This window comes from Carassius auratus, chromosome 2 (assembly GCF_003368295.1).
Source record: "Carassius auratus strain Wakin chromosome 2, ASM336829v1, whole genome shotgun sequence".
Classification (NCBI taxonomy): Eukaryota; Metazoa; Chordata; class Actinopteri; order Cypriniformes; family Cyprinidae; genus Carassius; species Carassius auratus.
In genome coordinates this window covers 19162269-19180059 of record NC_039244.1, presented here as the reverse complement: position 1 = coordinate 19180059, position 17791 = coordinate 19162269, and the positions used below count along the sequence as shown (strand labels likewise).

The 17791-nt window shown below is 37.0% G+C and overlaps 1 pseudogene; it reads left to right on the top strand.

Moving 5' to 3' along the window:
- The window catches only part of LOC113040967 (tenascin-R-like), a 47449-nt pseudogene extending 30887 nt beyond the window's left edge, over positions 1 to 16562 (top strand).
- The last annotated feature ends 1229 nt before the right edge of the window (positions 16563 to 17791 follow it).

Genomic DNA, 17791 nt, shown 5'->3' with positions numbered 1-17791 from the left:
GAATAGTTTCTACAGTGAGGAAAAACATGCATTTGTGTATTTGTCTGAGAGCATCCAAAAGGTACATCTAAAGGTACACACAAAGAACAGGACCATATGCATAGTTTTGTCGTCTGCCGCTTTAAACAACAATGGATTTGTTTTTCATCCACTGAAAAAAAAAAAAAAAAGTTTTATCATTGTAGTGTGGATATCCCCAATTTCACATAATTAGAATGATTATTTAAACTTTATGGTTACAGTTATAATTGCCACTTCATAACTCGCATTACTTGTAATATGTTACCCCCCAACACGTTGCTACCTACAGTATGTGTAATGTTTGTTATTATTTACATTTCAATTTAGGTAAAATGAAATTTTCATTTTTAATGCATTTTTTTCTCCTAAATGCAGTTCTTCACTTGCTTTTGCACTAATGGATGTTATCTTTCCAGTTATGGCAGACACCTTCTTAGTGGAGGGTAACAAGCAGGAGTACCAGCTGAGTCAGCTCATCCCCAGCACCACCTATTCAGTGGCTCTTTATGCCACTAAAGGTCCTCTCACCAGTGGCACCGTCATCGCCAACTTTGTCACACGTAGGTGCTCCATCTCTGTTCCCTGTGTTCTAATTACAGGTTGGGCTCGAGGAGGTCAAGACCCCCTTGTTCCAGTTACTGTATACTCTCCTTGTTATCTTAAAACAGGCCCAATGGCCTTTACCCTAGTTGCTGAGGAAGGTAAGAGTTCAGGTAAAGTAGTACAGGAGGATCCAAGAATAGACTGAAAAGAAAAACATACATTTTTTAAAAAATCGAACCCCAAATGGTAACAAAGCTGAAAGTGCTATGCATAAACTAGCAGAAATAACTAGTTTACTACTAGTTTAGTAGCCAAACCTGTTAAAGGTACAGATTAACCATAGTACTAATATAGTGGGATATTAATTTACTGTACATCACTGATCCAGAAGCTTAAACATAATTTGAATACTGGGAAGGAGTGATGTTTTTATAACTGTGTTTTTATAACTATCAAATTAGAGTATTTTCCACTTCAGTGCCGTGTTCCCTGCTGCTGATTGGCTTACATTTTAGGTGTTAAACTAACTTGCTTCACCCTCACAATGTCTCCAGGTCATGGAGCTTTGAAATAATGAGCTGATGTGTTGAATCAGACACCCAAAATGTGCTGAAGTGAACAGGATTGAGAAACACTGGTTCAGTGGCAAATTTGCTTATTTCATCTCAGTATTAGCTACAGTACAGTTTACAGTTGTAGTTTTAAAACTGGTGTGGTGAAATTTAACTTATGGTTATGCATTACCTGCAGCCATGAAGACATTCTGTAAAACAGCACTCATGCTTAAATATCCAATAGACAGACAGCAGCAAGATAAAGCACTTGTACTATCTATTCCATTATAATTGTACTATCATCCTCTTCTAGTTTAGCAGAGGTGAGATTCACATGTGAAGCAGAAACAAGGCCATGGCTTTATTTTTGTAGTTTGTGAAACAAAATCCTGAAGTCAGCAAATGCTTCGATTTCCGTGGGAGAACAGAGAAGAGATCAGCATCACTACCCATCTTTCCTCACCGTGAGGCTGTCCGCAGAGAGAGGCGAACTATCTTTCCCACACAGAAGACTGAACTAGAACAGGCTGCGGTTTCATTTCAAGCTGCTTTATTCTGCATTGAAACTTTCAAGTCATCTATTAAAGGGGGGGCAGAGCGGCAGACCGCTTTCAGATGCATTAGACCCCGACTTTAATCAAATGGCCCTCCCAGAATACTTCATTAGTTTGGATTGTTTAGAGGAAATTAATTTGCACATAGAAGTGTCACAGGCCATTGGCTTTGCCACCTCAGTGCCAGCTCAGTGACGTGCAGAATCTTGACACATAATCGCTTGATGAGGTTTGTTGTGTTCATTTGCCTTCAAACTTTTTTTTTTCCAGCTTCTTAATGACAGTTTCATTTGGAAACAGTTCTGCTCTTATAACAGTGGGTTTAGATCCTTTCATGCTCTGATAAAAAAATAAAATATTCATCGCCTGCAATGCCTGAAAAAACTTTCCTGAATTTTTTTACAGAATTGTTAAGATTGTTAAGATTCTGCCAACTCCCACTCTGAGGGAGTTGAAGTGTCATAGATGCATCATTTTGGCATTTATGAGTAGGCTTATGGAAGCTTAAGGGAGTAATTAAGAGTACAACGACTTACAAATTTCATGCCGATTTCAGGATTAGTGCTGTCTGTCATTTTGATTTAGATTACAGTTCTAACTTCATCGTCAAAGAGATTAGGTGAGGACAGGAATATAAATGTGTTTCTCAGATAAGTATGAGCATCTCTCCATTTCTCCACAGTTGTATTTCATTCTCGATAGGTGCATTTGGTTAGTTTGGCTGCTTAGTCAGTTTTAAGTAATGAGAAATCAAGGGCAGAATGTTTATCTGAGTATATAAAACATTTTAAACATTATATATATGTATATATATAGTTCATCAGTTCATCTCTAAGACATTTCATACTTTCAGTTCCAGAGAATGAGAAGTAGGATCTGACAAGGAGATCTGTATTTCTGTAGATCTTTTTAACACACTGAAGAAATAAAACAATAATACATCTTGTTTTTTTTTTTTTGTTTTTTTGCAAATAGACAGCTGATGGAAAAGAAGCATCAGCATTTGTAGAATGAAAGGAAAGTCTTTTGAGTGTTGAGGTTGTGTGCATGCTGACACTCTGCTGGAGGGAGAGTGGCGTGCTGACTGATAAGAGATCACGTTGAGAGACAGGACGCCAGTGAACACACACTAATTGTCTTCTCTCTGAAGTGATTCTGTCACTGTGTTTGAAACATACACTACACGCAACCTTGTGATTTATTCAGTCCTCAGGCTAGCGACCAGTTAACATGGCTCCAGTGGGTGTGCTGACACAGCTCCAAACATACACACTATACACAGGCACTAGCATCAGATAAAGAAAAAAATACAGCTGAAAGTCAGGTGGGGGATGGTCAGTTTAAGTATGCTCTGTTAGTGTAGCTTTTCGGTGTAAACCAAGCTGGTCTCAAATACCTGTAGATTATCAATAGCTATAATCTGTTAGCATTCCCATTTATCTCGGATGCATTTGCTGGTTATACGACAGTGAAAGCTGTCACACACACACACACACACACACACACACAAAACATAAATAAAATATACAAGTAAATAATATTATCTGACAAGAAAACCTTTACTGTAAATCATGTTAATGGGGTTTTGAATCTATGTATCCAGTAGACTTATTTACAGTCATTTAAGAAAGTTAAAGTGTAGTGTAATGTTGCTTGAAAACCTGGTAATGGGACTTTAGTCTCTTTAATCTTTGTTTAAACAGCCATGGATGCGCCCCAGAACCTGACAGCTAGTGAGGTTAACCATCGAAGTGCCCTCATATCCTGGCAGCCGCCCATCGCAGACATCGATAACTACATGCTGACCTACAAAGCAGCGGATGGCAGTCGAAAGGCAAGCATGAAATGGATTTTACCTTGAGCAGTGAATACAGCTGGAAGTGTTTTAAATAAGTCTACATGCTTGCTGTGTAAACATAGTTATTGTTGGTTTTGATATTTTTAAACTTGTTAAAATTGTTGCATTATGCTCAGTGCAATTCAGAATTAAACTGTACTTGACGTACAGCCTGATTTTATAATAACTTCACGATCTAAAAAACCACTACCCACAGAGATCAACCATCTAAGGGAGCTGTTAGAGCTTCCTATCGGAATAGCTCAATTTAATTAAATTCTTTGATTCATTCCAGACACAATATGCCTATTAAAGACTTCCCTGAAATAATTTATCTGAAATGATACAGTAGATACAGTATCTATTTCAAATAATTGCATTACTTGTAATGCATGATCGCTGTCTTATAATCTGTTTTGGACATCGTTTTTTAACCAGCCTGACGGGAAAATGCAATGATGAAAATGTTGGAAATACAAAAGGGTATGGATCATAATCTTTAGATTTATGTTGTCATACACAGAGACACACGATCACTGCAACACAGACCGCTCTGACCTAGTAGCCCACTGTTAGTGTTTGTATCTTTCCAGTGGGTGTCAGTGGTGCACAGATGATATAAACCCCGCTGATGCATCTTAGACATGAAAGCTTTCTCTTTCCAATAGAACCAGGTTGGCATCTAATGCTGAGCGTTTTGCTAATAACATGCAATTTGGGAATTTTTCAGAAACTTAGAATGATGAAAATAATAATACAGTTTCTGCATCCACTATGTGTTGCTTCATCCCCGATTTCAGATTCAGGATTGTAAAAGAATCAAGATGAGGACATAAAAAATGGATCCCACTCTGCTACAGACAGCAGCTTCCTTATTACCATTACCTGCTCAATATCCTCTGCATACAGAGAAACCTTGATGCGACTTCATTAAAACACTACTGTCCTGCATAATTCTCATTAGAAATTGCTTAAAATGGGTGACTTTTCCTGGAAAAGGATGAATATGGAATCAAATGTTTCATATTTCATACACCTCAAGGCTGGGTCATGTGTGCCATTGTCCGTTCAGGTCCCTGGTGAATCCTCAAAAGTAAAAATTCTGAAAAGCACAAAAATGTATGGCAGATTAGTTCGATAAAAGTAAAAAAAAAAAAAAAAAAAAAGGAAAGTGAACTGTCATGAGCTGAAGACCAAAATAGAAATGGCATCTCTCCCCAGCAGCACCAGGGCCTGATAAGTCTCTATCTCCCACATCATTTTTTAACTTTAGAGCTGCCAATCATAGTGTAGGAAAACACAGGGAGGAACGGCAGCATTCTTTAAAAAGCACCCAACAGTAAGCAGCTTGGGATTACAACAATTTGTCAGACACTTCCTAAAGTGATTGTGATCTGTGTTCTGTTTGTTTTTTGAGGAACATCTTTCCTACCCACAATGCAAACAACAGCTGTTCTTTTCTTACTATCTCTTGGTATGTTTTCCACAAACCCGCTCTGCCGCTGGCTGAGCAGTTCTTTGTTTAGTTTTGGTCTACGGTGTTTGAATAGAGGTAATGTACTAATGCCTCTGCGTGCCTGCGGATCAGTAGACTGTGTTTGATTTGTGTTTTAGGAGCTGATCTTAGATGCCGAAGACACATGGATCCGTCTCGAGGGGCTGGCGGAGACCACTGAATATACTGTGAGACTGCAAGCCGCTAGAGGATTAGAGACCAGCGCCATTGTTTCTACATCTTTCACAACAGGTGCAAATCTTCCACATCTCCTGTAGACTTCAGATCGGGTTTACTCACCTCATTAGGTACAAATTCACACTATCGCCCTGTCAACGTTTTCAAGTACGAATCAATAGCGACACCTTCAAGGCATCTGTGTGCATCCCTCATTTATAACCTTGTATTTCTGTGATTTTACAAGCACCCAACTTCCCAAGATAGCGTTTCATAACATCAACAGATTCACACTCCATTGACGTGGCAGCGATGCAAATCACCACTCATTAACCTCCCAGTGGCCCCTCGCTTTCTTTTGCTTTGGTTGTTTTGGATGTTTCTCAACCCTTTTCCTCCTCAGGAAACCGATTGTTTCCCACGCCGCAGAACTGTGCGCAACACCTCCTTAACGGAGAGACACTGAGTGGAATTTACACCATATACATCAACAGAGACTTCAGCCAAGGTGTGCAGGTTTACTGCGACATGATCACCGACGGAGGCGGCTGGATAGTGAGTGAGAGAACTGACTGTCACATCTGAGTCTGTATGTATTGTACTGTACATCTGGCACAATATATGAGTTAAACAAAATCCCACAATGCCACATTATAGAACTGACTGACCCTTGTTGAAAAGACCAGTGTTCAATTTCAGTGCTGGCATGACCAATGCTGTTTACAAGCTAGATGATCAGCATGTTTTTTTTCTGGGGATTCAGTTTAACCAGCTACTTAAGGTAGCTGAGGACTTGGTGTCAACACAGAGGGGCATCTGCATATATCAAAATTCTACTTTTTGCTAGATCTGTCTGGCAGGTGAATTGAGAACATTTACAGGCTATAAAAAAGTTGTACCGTCCAAAAAACTGTAAATAATTGTATTGATCAAATCAATTATTCATTATATATATAATGAATAATTATATATATATAAATAAATGAAACATATATTTATGTATATATATATATATATATATATATATATAGTAACTGATTGTTATTAATTTAATGATTAATTGGCTTGTTTTATTTTTTATTATAATTATTTAGATACATTTATTTATTTATTTATTATTTATCTATTTACTATTTTTTTTATCATTTTTTTTAACATAAACAAGGTAATATTTTTATTGCCACAAACAAGATAAGCCAATCTTAACCACTCATTGAAAGCACATGGAGGTCTAGAAAATAAATAAATAAATGTTTCCACTGAAGAAAACTAAATTGAGTTTCTTTAGTAGGCATAAAAAAGAATCACCCCCTAATAATAAACAAATATTGTTGCTTTTTAGCCTGAATAAACAGGGACACAGTTTTTTTTTTTTATCAAGCTGTATTTACTGAGTGCAACTTATAACATCCAAGTGAAAGAAATAACACCAACATGTCAGAATATATATATGTATATATGTGTGTATATATATATATATATATATATATATATATATATATATATATATATATATATATATATATATACACACACACACACACACACACACACACACATATATACATATGTGTGTATATATATATATATATATATATATATATATATATATATATATATATATATATATATATATATATATATATACAAATAAAAACACAGAATCACTGAGTTTGACAAAGGATCACCCCCGTAGTGTCAGTATTTTGTTGAACCACCTTTTGCTTTAATTACAGTCTTTAGTCTGTTGGGATCTGTCTGTTTCAACAAACTTTGCACATCTAGACATCTAACCATATTTGTCCATTCTTATTTGCAGAAATGCTCAAGTTCAGTTAAATTTGATGGTGAGGGTTTGTGGACTGCAGTCTTCAAATGATTCCACAGGTTTTCAATGTGCTTTAAGTCTTGGCTCTGACTAGGCCATGCAAGGACATTCACCCTTTTCTCCTCTAACCACTGTGTGCTCAAACTTGGATGTTATAAGTTGCACTGAAAAAATACAGCTGGATAAAAACAAAAACTGTTTCCATCTTCATTTCAGGCTGCAAACAAAATTAGATTATTGGGGGGGTTGGGTTATTTTCTATACCCACTGTACATTAATTACATCAGCAAAAGTCAGACTATTGATTTTACAATTCAAATTAAAACATGTAATAATATCTTTTCTAATAAAGTTACCAACCAAATGGCAAAAAGCTATTATTGCCTTTGGCACCTTACAAGTGTACATTTTGGACCCTGCCTGCATCCCACACCAGCGACCAGTATTTGAAACACAATGTATTGTGGCGATTGCCCATTCTGGTCTTTTCAAGAGGCTCTTTACTGGTCATGACTGTCAACACATCCAGTACCATTGCAAGGGCTGTGCCAAGTGTGACCTCGCAATTTATGTAGTTTATGTCTCATTTTTATTACTGTTTTTACACCATTTTGTCCTTCGAAAGACTAAAATAGTCATAGCTGACAGTTTAAGACTCTGGTTATAGAATAAGTAATAAAAATAAGTAAAGCTGTTTTTGGTTAGGTTGACAAAAAGTTTGAAAAGATAAACTTTTAAGCTGTCTGCTTCAGTGGTCCAGCAGAGCATGTCAATGTCAAAATGATTGAAATGGGCAATCAAATCAAAGAAGACTAACTGTCACTGTCAGGTAAGATGTAAGTAGTACTGTATAAAAAAAAAAATAAAAAAAAACATCTTACGATAAAAATGTTCAGCGACCAACAGTAATGAAATATCTAGTAATGCAAACTACTAAACTTTTTATGAAATTTCACCGTTTGGAACTTAGAATACGCAATCATGATTCATGTAAATCATAAATAATTTTGTGACAAGAGATGTGTTGCGTTTTCAACTATAAGACATGCAGTACTAAAAAGAGCGAATGTACACATTTTCAAATAAAATAGTATTTTCAAATAGTGTAAATTTATTACTGCTTCATATATAACTACAAACATAGAATTTATTTTAGCATTCTTATTTACTTATTCCCTTAAATCACTTTTAAACATTTAAATATTTAATTGCTTTTATTATTATTATTATTATTATTATTATTATTATTATTATTATTATTATTATTATTATTATTATTATTATTATTAACTTTATTATGTAGGAGACCTTACAATGTGTTAAAGTTGCATTCATTACTGAAGCACCCCCCCCCCCCCCCCCACACACACACACACACACACACGCACACACAATTGCAGAGGGCCTCACATTCACCTTGCTACAGCCATGGACACAGCTGCCTCTTTTGCAGATGTCATCATCCCAAAGTTAAATTGCACTGTTGGGATATATTGCCATTCATGTGCTCCATATTGCCCTAAATGCATTATATTTAATTGACACAGAGTGCAGCAGCTGTACATCTGCTAATTGTGTTTAAGGTGTTCCAGCGACGTCAGAACGGTTTAACTGATTTCTCCAGGAAGTGGAGTGACTACAAGATCGGCTTTGGCAACCTGGAGGATGAATTCTGGCTCGGTGAGAAGACGTGAAAAATACACTTGAATTATAGACAGAGCAGTTAGAGCTGTCTGGGGAAAAAAGCTGCTACATGTTATAAAATATAGTCATTAAAAGCCCCATTAATCTCTTCAGGCTGATCTAAATTTGGTCAGCACTTTCTCACAAATGTCTGAGTTTTGTTTAAGCTTAAGTCATGAAATTGATGTGTGACCTTGACTAGCAATGATAAGGTTTCTTTATTTAAATATTAGATAGGCATTTTGGGAAGCCGCCTATATTTTTATCATAGTACTTAACCCTTCCTTGCTTCAGGGACACTGTATAACTCACCTATTTACTTTGAATTATATGAATCACACTTTCAAATGAGAGACAGTGTGGTGCTGCTCTGAATAAAGATGAAAATAACACAAGTTCCTCTAGCGCTATGAGAGGCTGCATCAAATCACCATCCTTTGAAATTTTCCATGTGCCCTCCCTCATGTGGTATCTTGTGTTTGCATGGTCTCTGTGCTTCCAGGACCCCTCAGTCTGTCATGGTGCCTGAGCTTTCAGATTCTATTTAAATGATCCGGTAATTATTTTCATCAAAATCCAATTTGATGGAAAACAAAAGAGACCCTTTTCCTTTTTATCCCTGATGCATAAATCTTAATAGAAAGCTATAATTATATTCATTAAAAATCTGGGAAAAAATAGCATTTGTGCTCTTCGTGGATTTCAAAGCATTACCACAATTACAGATAAAAAGTAAACACTACAAATTAAGCCTCTGCAGACATTTATACATGGATAATATATATGAATCAAGCATAGCTTACTGTAGGAAGCATACAATCAGGAATTTTGCGAGAGGAGTTTGTTCCCCAGGCAGTTTCTCACCAGATTTTAGTTTGTGAACTTGAACATGAATTTGCCATGTTGATTGATATGAGAGGTGAGATTGGAAGTGATCTGAGCCAGGCTGCTTCTGGCAGCGATAAATCATTGACATGGACTCTTTGCCTGTAAACCATCACTGAATTTGTGCTAATGTGACTGGATCAACAACAGTTTACACCAGATCTGCTTTCTGCCATTAGGTTTGTTGGCAGAAAATTCAATTGTACTGTATAAGCAAACCATAAAACAGAAATTAAGAAAAATATAGGAAAAATATTATGCATTTAATTAATAACACAAATCATTGGTAATCGCCAAGCCATGCATTTGATTTCTTATCAAATTAAAAGTAAAAGATATGAAAGAACTAAAGCCTGTCAGTAAGACTAAATAAATAAATAAAGTGCTATTCCATTTGACATTTCTGTCCCCTTCACTTCTAGAATATGCCCCTGCAAATAGGTTGAATTTTGACACACTGGTACCCAGTTAAACTTACCACAGCAGAGGCTTTTTTTATAAAGCTGATCTGATTTATGAAACATGCTTGCTCCTTAAGGCTAATCTACTTAAGGAGTTAAAGTTTCTTTAAGCTTACACAACTATTATTGCCAGCACGCTGTGTTTAAGTCGGCAACATTATTATTGTCTAAAGCTATCTAGTGTATTGTAATATTCTTGTTACTTAACACACACTATGTACATTTCACTGCTAAAGGTTTTTATTCAAATGCTTAAACGCCATCCGAGTAAGGGCAACATGCTTGTTGCTTAAACTTCTGGTACTGACCATATGCTTGTTGCTTGATATTTTCAGTTACTGCATTAAAGGGGCATGCTGCTCTTCTCAGACGCTTATTAAAGAAGAGCATCCCCTTCTGTTGTTACTCTCCTCTTATTAGAGGCAAGCTGCTCCAGCCTCTGCTGTTTTGGAAGGACATGCTTCTCCTTTCAGATTTGCCATCACTTTGTAGTTTGGGGGTGTTCTTAGAACAGAACCATACCGCCAATCCGAACTGTATGCAATGTGTCAATCATTTTGACTATAGTGGTCCTGATATAACTATATTTAGTGTAGAAGGAGCTCATTTGAAACATTTCAGCTCATGAACAGAAAGTAAATACTGTCTGCAGCAATTCTGCATGGGTTCACTTGAAGAGCATCTTCATATAACTTCAACAATGAGATCACTTTATGACTAATGTTGGAGGAGAAGTTGTGGTAAATAATCACTAGTATGCCTTCTTACCGTGATAAAAAAATAAAAAATTAGAAGGGCTGTGTGGTCAGTAGCTCCTGTAGCTTCTGCTGTAGCTCTGTAATACCACAGTGTGATTTTAAAAAACCAGAGCTGAAAATACACAGATGAGTGCTTCTGTTATATATTTAGTTTTACCCCAGTGTGACACTCTGCTTGTGTTTGGTAGAAACATGATCTAACTGCAGCTGGTTTATGGTCGTTTATGGTATCACAACTTATGTTTTGTAATGTGAAGCTGTTTTTGTAATCGTGCTAGACATTTCATTCATTTAAAAAAAAAAAATCTTACATGACCTACATCCCCCACAAACACTGTCTGTTCAATCAATCACACAACCTGGCAGACACTAAATTTGTTGCCCTACTCCATTCAAACATTCAAAGTAGAGAGTAAGTCTGCTTTCCCATGGTGCTTCTCACTTCTGCATGGTTCTTAGGCTTTCTTTATCATCCCTCACTTGGTCATGACATTCAGTTTCTCCTGAATGGTGTATTTAGGTAATGGGGCTGGAGTTCAACCATGCAGATAGTATGATACTATGGAGATATAGTGTTATGGAAGAAGACACAAAGTCATTCTGAAAAGTAATAGACTCCACTAGTCTGTTCTAGGAGATTTCAACGCAGCCTTCCTGAACTGATAAAAATAAAAGCTATTTTGTTTTCAACACATTTGAAAATTAGAGTGTTCTTCCTCAGAGGACACAGAACTAATGTTATGTATGTTTTCAGTTTCTGCTTGGAAATAAAGCTATAGTAACAAGCGTACGGCCAGTTCTACACTAACCAGTGTGATAAAATTGTTTAAAATAGTTCATTTTACTCCCCAATGCACTGAAAAAATATAGATAAAAAATTTCCTACTCATTATTTTTATCTGTTTTATAGTAATACTGTATATATATATATATATATATATATATATATATATATATATATATATATATATATATATATATAAACAAACACTGATTTTGTTAGGTTAATGCTTAAAACAGTCCTAGTAGGATAATAAAAATGTGCAGTGTGCTGTTAAAGTGCAGTAAAATGGTAATAAAAGTGATATGATTCTATAATAATTTAGCTACCATGTCGTGTGATGCCTGGCTGATTTTAATCAAGTAAAAACACCGTCTCTTGCTGAGATTGTACTGATTGGGTCACTAAAAAAATAGTGTGCATGCTGCGATTTAATGAGTGTTTTTTTTTTTTTTTTTTTTTTTTTTTTTTTTTTTACTAATCTCATTACAACAATGGCCACATTTAAAGATGCTCTTTTGCCATGTCTGGTAATTCAGATCTCTTCCCCTCACCGTTACAGTTCATCACCTTTCTGATTCCAAGGTTCATTCTGTGGCATTAAGTCCTGAAGTGAGTTTAAGGGCTTAGTTACAGTTCAGAGTTACGGCACATCCTTGTAGATACTCACGAAATGGATGAAGTTCTATTATCAGGAGTCATCTACGCTATTAAAAAGTGATTGTGTCTTTAGCCAGACAGGACATTTCTCCACTGCACAGTCAGAAAATGTGATTATCTTCAATAAACAGATTGTTTATCTACAGTCTTTTGCTCCTTATCTGCACAACATATAAGAGTCCGAAAAAAGTGAGATGGACCACCAAACAGGAGCCAACACTTTTATATGAAATTACGGGCTCTTATCAGTGTGGACCATATTTGAAGACAACATTTTCACATGTTAAGGGGCTAGAACACAGGGGTGAGATGGATGTTTTAATTTATTCCCCCATTTTTTTCCATGCAGGCTTGGACAGCATTATGAAGATTGCAGCTCAAGGTCGTTACGAGCTCCGCATTGACATGAAAGATGGCCAGGAGTCTGTATATGCCAACTATGACAGGTTTTCCATCGGAGATTCCAAGAGCCTCTACAAACTGAGGATAGGAGAGTATAATGGCACTGCAGGTGTGGAAATAACTTGTTTTTGTTTAATTTAACCATTTAAAACACCCCAGAGATGATCTCTTCAGGTTGTTTTTGGATATTTAAGCCTATTAGTTGTAATTATGTTCATGTTTTGCTTCAGGTGACTCTCTAAGCTACCACCAGAGTAGACCTTTCTCTACTAAGGACAAGGACAATGATATCGCCGTCACCAACTGTGCAATGTCCTACAAGGGAGCCTGGTGGTACAAAAACTGTCATCGAGCCAACCTTAACGGCAAATACGGCGAGTCGAGACATAGTCAGGTAAGCCAGGTAGTCTTAAGCACTGGATTGAAATGTTTGGTATATCCACATAATTAGCCTTACAGTTCAGTCACATTTATTGATGTTCTGCCAATTCTGGCAAGCAAAATCCAATAGGAATCTTAGAGACTGTGAATATCAAGTGAGGGTGAAGGATTTCCCATGCAGATCGCGCAACAAGTTCAAGATGGTCGTGCAGATTCACCATGTTGACCCACACAAAGCTGCTTGGTTTGAAAGTGGCTTCTGTGTGAGCTTTGCTTCAAAGATTGCTACACTATTGATGATAGTGTTCCTGTGGCTCAAGTGGTAGAGCATTGCATTAGCAGTGCAAGGTTGTGGGTTTGATTGCCAGGGAACATGTTAGATACAAAATGTTAGCCTGAATGCACCGTAAGTCTCTTTTGATAAAAGTGTCTGCTAAATGCATAAATTTAATTTATTGATAGACAACTGACCTTGTTTGTTCCTGAAATTTTGCTAATGTGACCTTACCACCTTAATACACTGGTTGTTTCCACCGTCTATATAGTATAAAGAATTGCAAGGAGACACAAACTGCCTACACATGAAAAATCATATAGGAACTCATTACCTTGATAACAATTTTAATTAAGTGATTTTAGCTTACAGAACATCTAAAGGGCCTTCTGCTTTGTGACTCAATGTTTGTGGTTTTGTTTGCAAGGGCAGGTGTTGAAAAGACAGGAAATTTGCAAAAGCATTTCGAAGTTTACTGAGAACTAATGCCAATGGTATAAATATTGTACATCCGTCCTTGCTCAATGGCATAGTGTCATGTCCTGTTTTCTCACTGTCTTCTTTCATTTCTGTTGGTGTAGCTTATTATAACCGATAAGCTTTTCTGGCAAAACTGAAATTGACAAAATGGTTTCATTGTACCATTCCATAACAAGACTTTAACTTAATTTAATAAAAAGTCCATAAAATTAACCAATGGATTTAATAAGGTTGCACAATACTGAAAAACTGTTTCTTCAGTTTAGAAATTAAATGTTTTAGATATTGGTTTGCTTGATTTCATCTCACTCAATTTTAAATAAAATCTTTAGTAACACTAATAATTTAATAACATTGTTAAATCTCTAAATAAATATAGCGTTTAAAACAAGTTATTTTAATTTTTTCAGTGTTGTATTTTTATTTTAATATCACCAATTAAGCGCAAATAAAATAAAAAGCAAATAATCGTAAACATTTGTATGCTTCTTAAGTTGTATGAACCTAAAAGGGTTTACATTTAAGATGCTAATACATTTTAATACTGATATGTGGCCCACCTATCTCAAGGACTAGAACCTATGCCAATTTTGGCACTAAATATTAGACTATGCAACCCCAGAAATAGACTGGGGACCCACAAGTACAAAAAGTACCCAAAACACATACATTGTGGCTGAGACAGGTTTTAAACAATAATGGAAGGTTTCACACAATTTATTCAAAACCAGCATACAATAAAATACAGGACTGGTCTCTTTAATATACAAACATTAAACCACATCACTCATATGACATTATACACATGCACACTTTACCAAATCATAACTAGGGGATTCATTTTGCCTATCAAATACAAAGTACCCACATGTGCCACAACAGCGCCAAGTCTCCTTTTATATCCATAGAGCATACCATAATATCTGTCCCTCCAAAAAATGGTAGCTCACATCACCACACATTTAACAATGTAGGCTCTCTGTGGTAGAACCGGAAAATCTTTCTATACCTACAAGTACAAATGCTAATGGGATCATCGTTAAACTGTTAAACATAGTTAGACTGTTTGTGGATTGACATTATGTTTTTGACTTCGGCAGGGTATAAACTGGTACCACTGGAAAGGCCATGAGTTTTCCATCCCTTTTGTGGAGATGAAGATGAGACCTTTCAACTACCGCAGCATCAGTGGCAAGCGGAGGAGGTCCACCCATTAATCTACCGTCCTACTAGCTGTTTCTATTTTTAGACAGGGCAAGGAGGACAGAAGGAGCGATGTAACTTATTTAAATCTTTGAATGACAAAATCTCTTTGACGAATGTCTGATGTAAATTGTTAACCTTGAGGTTCGGTGACTTTCTTATGTGTAATGCTTTTTGTTAAGGTCTGGGAGATTAAAGACTAGGTAGGCTTTGGTATTTTTAGCACATGTGCAGTATGAGGCATGTGGAAAGAACCTCATCATTGTGAAGAAAAGAGATCAGTTCTCCCTTTGAGATTAATGATTTTAGAAGAAAATGAATGCCCGTTAAAATGAGATGCTTATATTTTTATAAATGATGAGAAATACCTTTAAAAAAAAAAAAAAGTAACTGAATGATTTTTGGTCAGTTTTGATTCATGTTCATGTGTCCCATTACAGTGTTATATTTTTCATTTACTGCACCCTGAAGCCAACAATATTTGTTTTAGTGTTTGTATTTTCATCTCCTATTTAAACTTGCATTAACAGTCGGCCATTGTACTGTTGCAGCATTGCATCAAATGCAGGGTTTTCTGGAAAAGATGAGACAAAAACACAAAATGTTGTGTTTATTATTTTTGAAACCTCGGAAACCAAAGATTTTTTCAGTATCTGGGGTCAAAACAGATTGATAAAAAAAAAAAAAGGAATAATCACACGATTTTCAGTCGGACAATGTGCCCCGTATTTGCTGATTAGTAATACTTTTAAATCATCCCACATCAGTATTTTAAGGTATAAAGTGTAATGAGAGCCCTGATATTTAAGTACATACGGAAAAATTTTACATAAATGTCTCATACTCCATGTTTTTTAGTGTTTTTGTTCCTATAGACTTGAAAGAATAATGGTGTCCATCTGTTTCTTGGTAAATCCTCTATATTAATAGCAATTCATAGGTGAGTGCAGGAGAATTGCAGTCTATGTTTTACACTGCAGAGGTGCAAGCAGATTGAAGACCATTTAAAGGGTTCTTTTCATAGACCTTCTGTTCCTTTCATCTATAGTCATTCTAAAATGAAGCTGGACCGACACCTCCCGAAAAACAGTCAGACTTGAGCTTTCAAAACTTGATGTACACACAGTAGGACACATAAGCAGTGCAACTCTGTGCAACTTAGAATTTTCTTCTTTTACCTTTTTTGCACCTGACAAGAATATATTATTTTGTTCTGTAGTTTAACATGGCTTCAGTGTATTTTGTTCAGTGATTGAAAGGTTTGGAAAGGAATACAACCCTGTCATATTTTTCTAAACCTTCCTCATGCAATGTAACTCTTACCTCAGCAAGATAATTCTTTCTCTTATAACATTTTACTTTCTCATTGTCTAATTAACTCCTGGCAACACTGAAGATGTTGTTGAAATATGTTGTTTTCTGTGTATTTGTTAAAAGTACTGAAACAGTAAAATATTACATGTTAGTTTATTTTCAACAATTTAATACATAATACAGATACTCTGAAATTCAATTAAAACACTTTAAAGATCTGCATTTCAGCTTAAGGCAAAACTAAGCAAACCTGTTTGCTGTTTTTAGGAAAACTTTGAAGAACGTCAACGGTTACGTATGTAACCCTGGTTCCCCGAAGGAACGAGATGCTGCATCGAGGATGCTTTGGGGAATTCCTACAGCGTGACATCTCTGAATAACGTCATAGGCAGATGATGTCAGAAACCAGGAAGCATAAAAGCACAAGTGGCAAAGCCAGCATCCAGCCTCAAAGGATGAAGCAAGCGCCAGCCAGAGATGCCTGGAAGTGTGGCACTGCGACGCAGCGTCTCGATCCTTCAAGGAACCAGGGTTACATATGTAAACTTAGGCGTGATGGTGCTGCGTCAAGGACGCTATGGGGAACGAGAATGCCCAAGCCGCCAGCCTTTCAAATCTATCTATCAATCGGGGAAAAATGTAAAGTTTAAAGCCTCGGCCACGTCTGTACCATGGTGTCCAGCCCCAGTGGAGTTGGATGAGTCAGAGGAAGCCAGAGGGGACAGTCCGATGTCTCTGGAGTCCCAAACAGATCCACCCGAGTCTGGCCAACCTCTCCAACTTTGCTTCATCACCTCAGTGTGAAGCCGCCATTCCCCGGGCTTCAGTCCCTGCCCTTAACAGGATGTCTGCTCCCATATTAAGATGCCCAGGAATGTGGACTGCTCTCAGTGAGAGGAGTTCACCCTGGGACCACACAAGGATCTGGTACGCTAGTTTGTAAAAATGGCGTGAGCACAGAACTCCTTGCCGGAGATCGCTGCACCCTGGAACACCGGCAGCGTTGGCAGAACCATCTCCTAAGGCACTGAGGAGAGACAGGCACTGTGTAATGCGGTGTACACCGCTCTTCCCCAGAGGGAGTTGGTCCTTAAAAAGGTCCTAGGCCTTAGGCGTCAAGACGTCATGGCGAAGGCTATCCAGCGAAAATGACGGTCTGCCGAACCGCTTTCCACTAGAAGCCTTTAGCCTGAGAGCGCCACTCTGACTCTAGCATCTGCGGAGTACAAAAGTGACACCCTTGGCCCGAGGGGCTGGAACACAGTTGGGACTGCTCCGCCCAGCAGCCCCTGACTGCCTCAACCTCCTCAGAGGAATAGAGCTGAACACGTGTTCTCACACAAGAAATTACATCTAACTTCACATAGTCAGATAAATGTTATTTTATTCCACAGAATTAAATGTAGTCAACAACGAGACGAGTCAGAATGGTCTGGTGTAGAAAAACTCACATCAAAACTAAATAATGTAATTCACGTGTTCATTCGTGCCTCAGTAGCA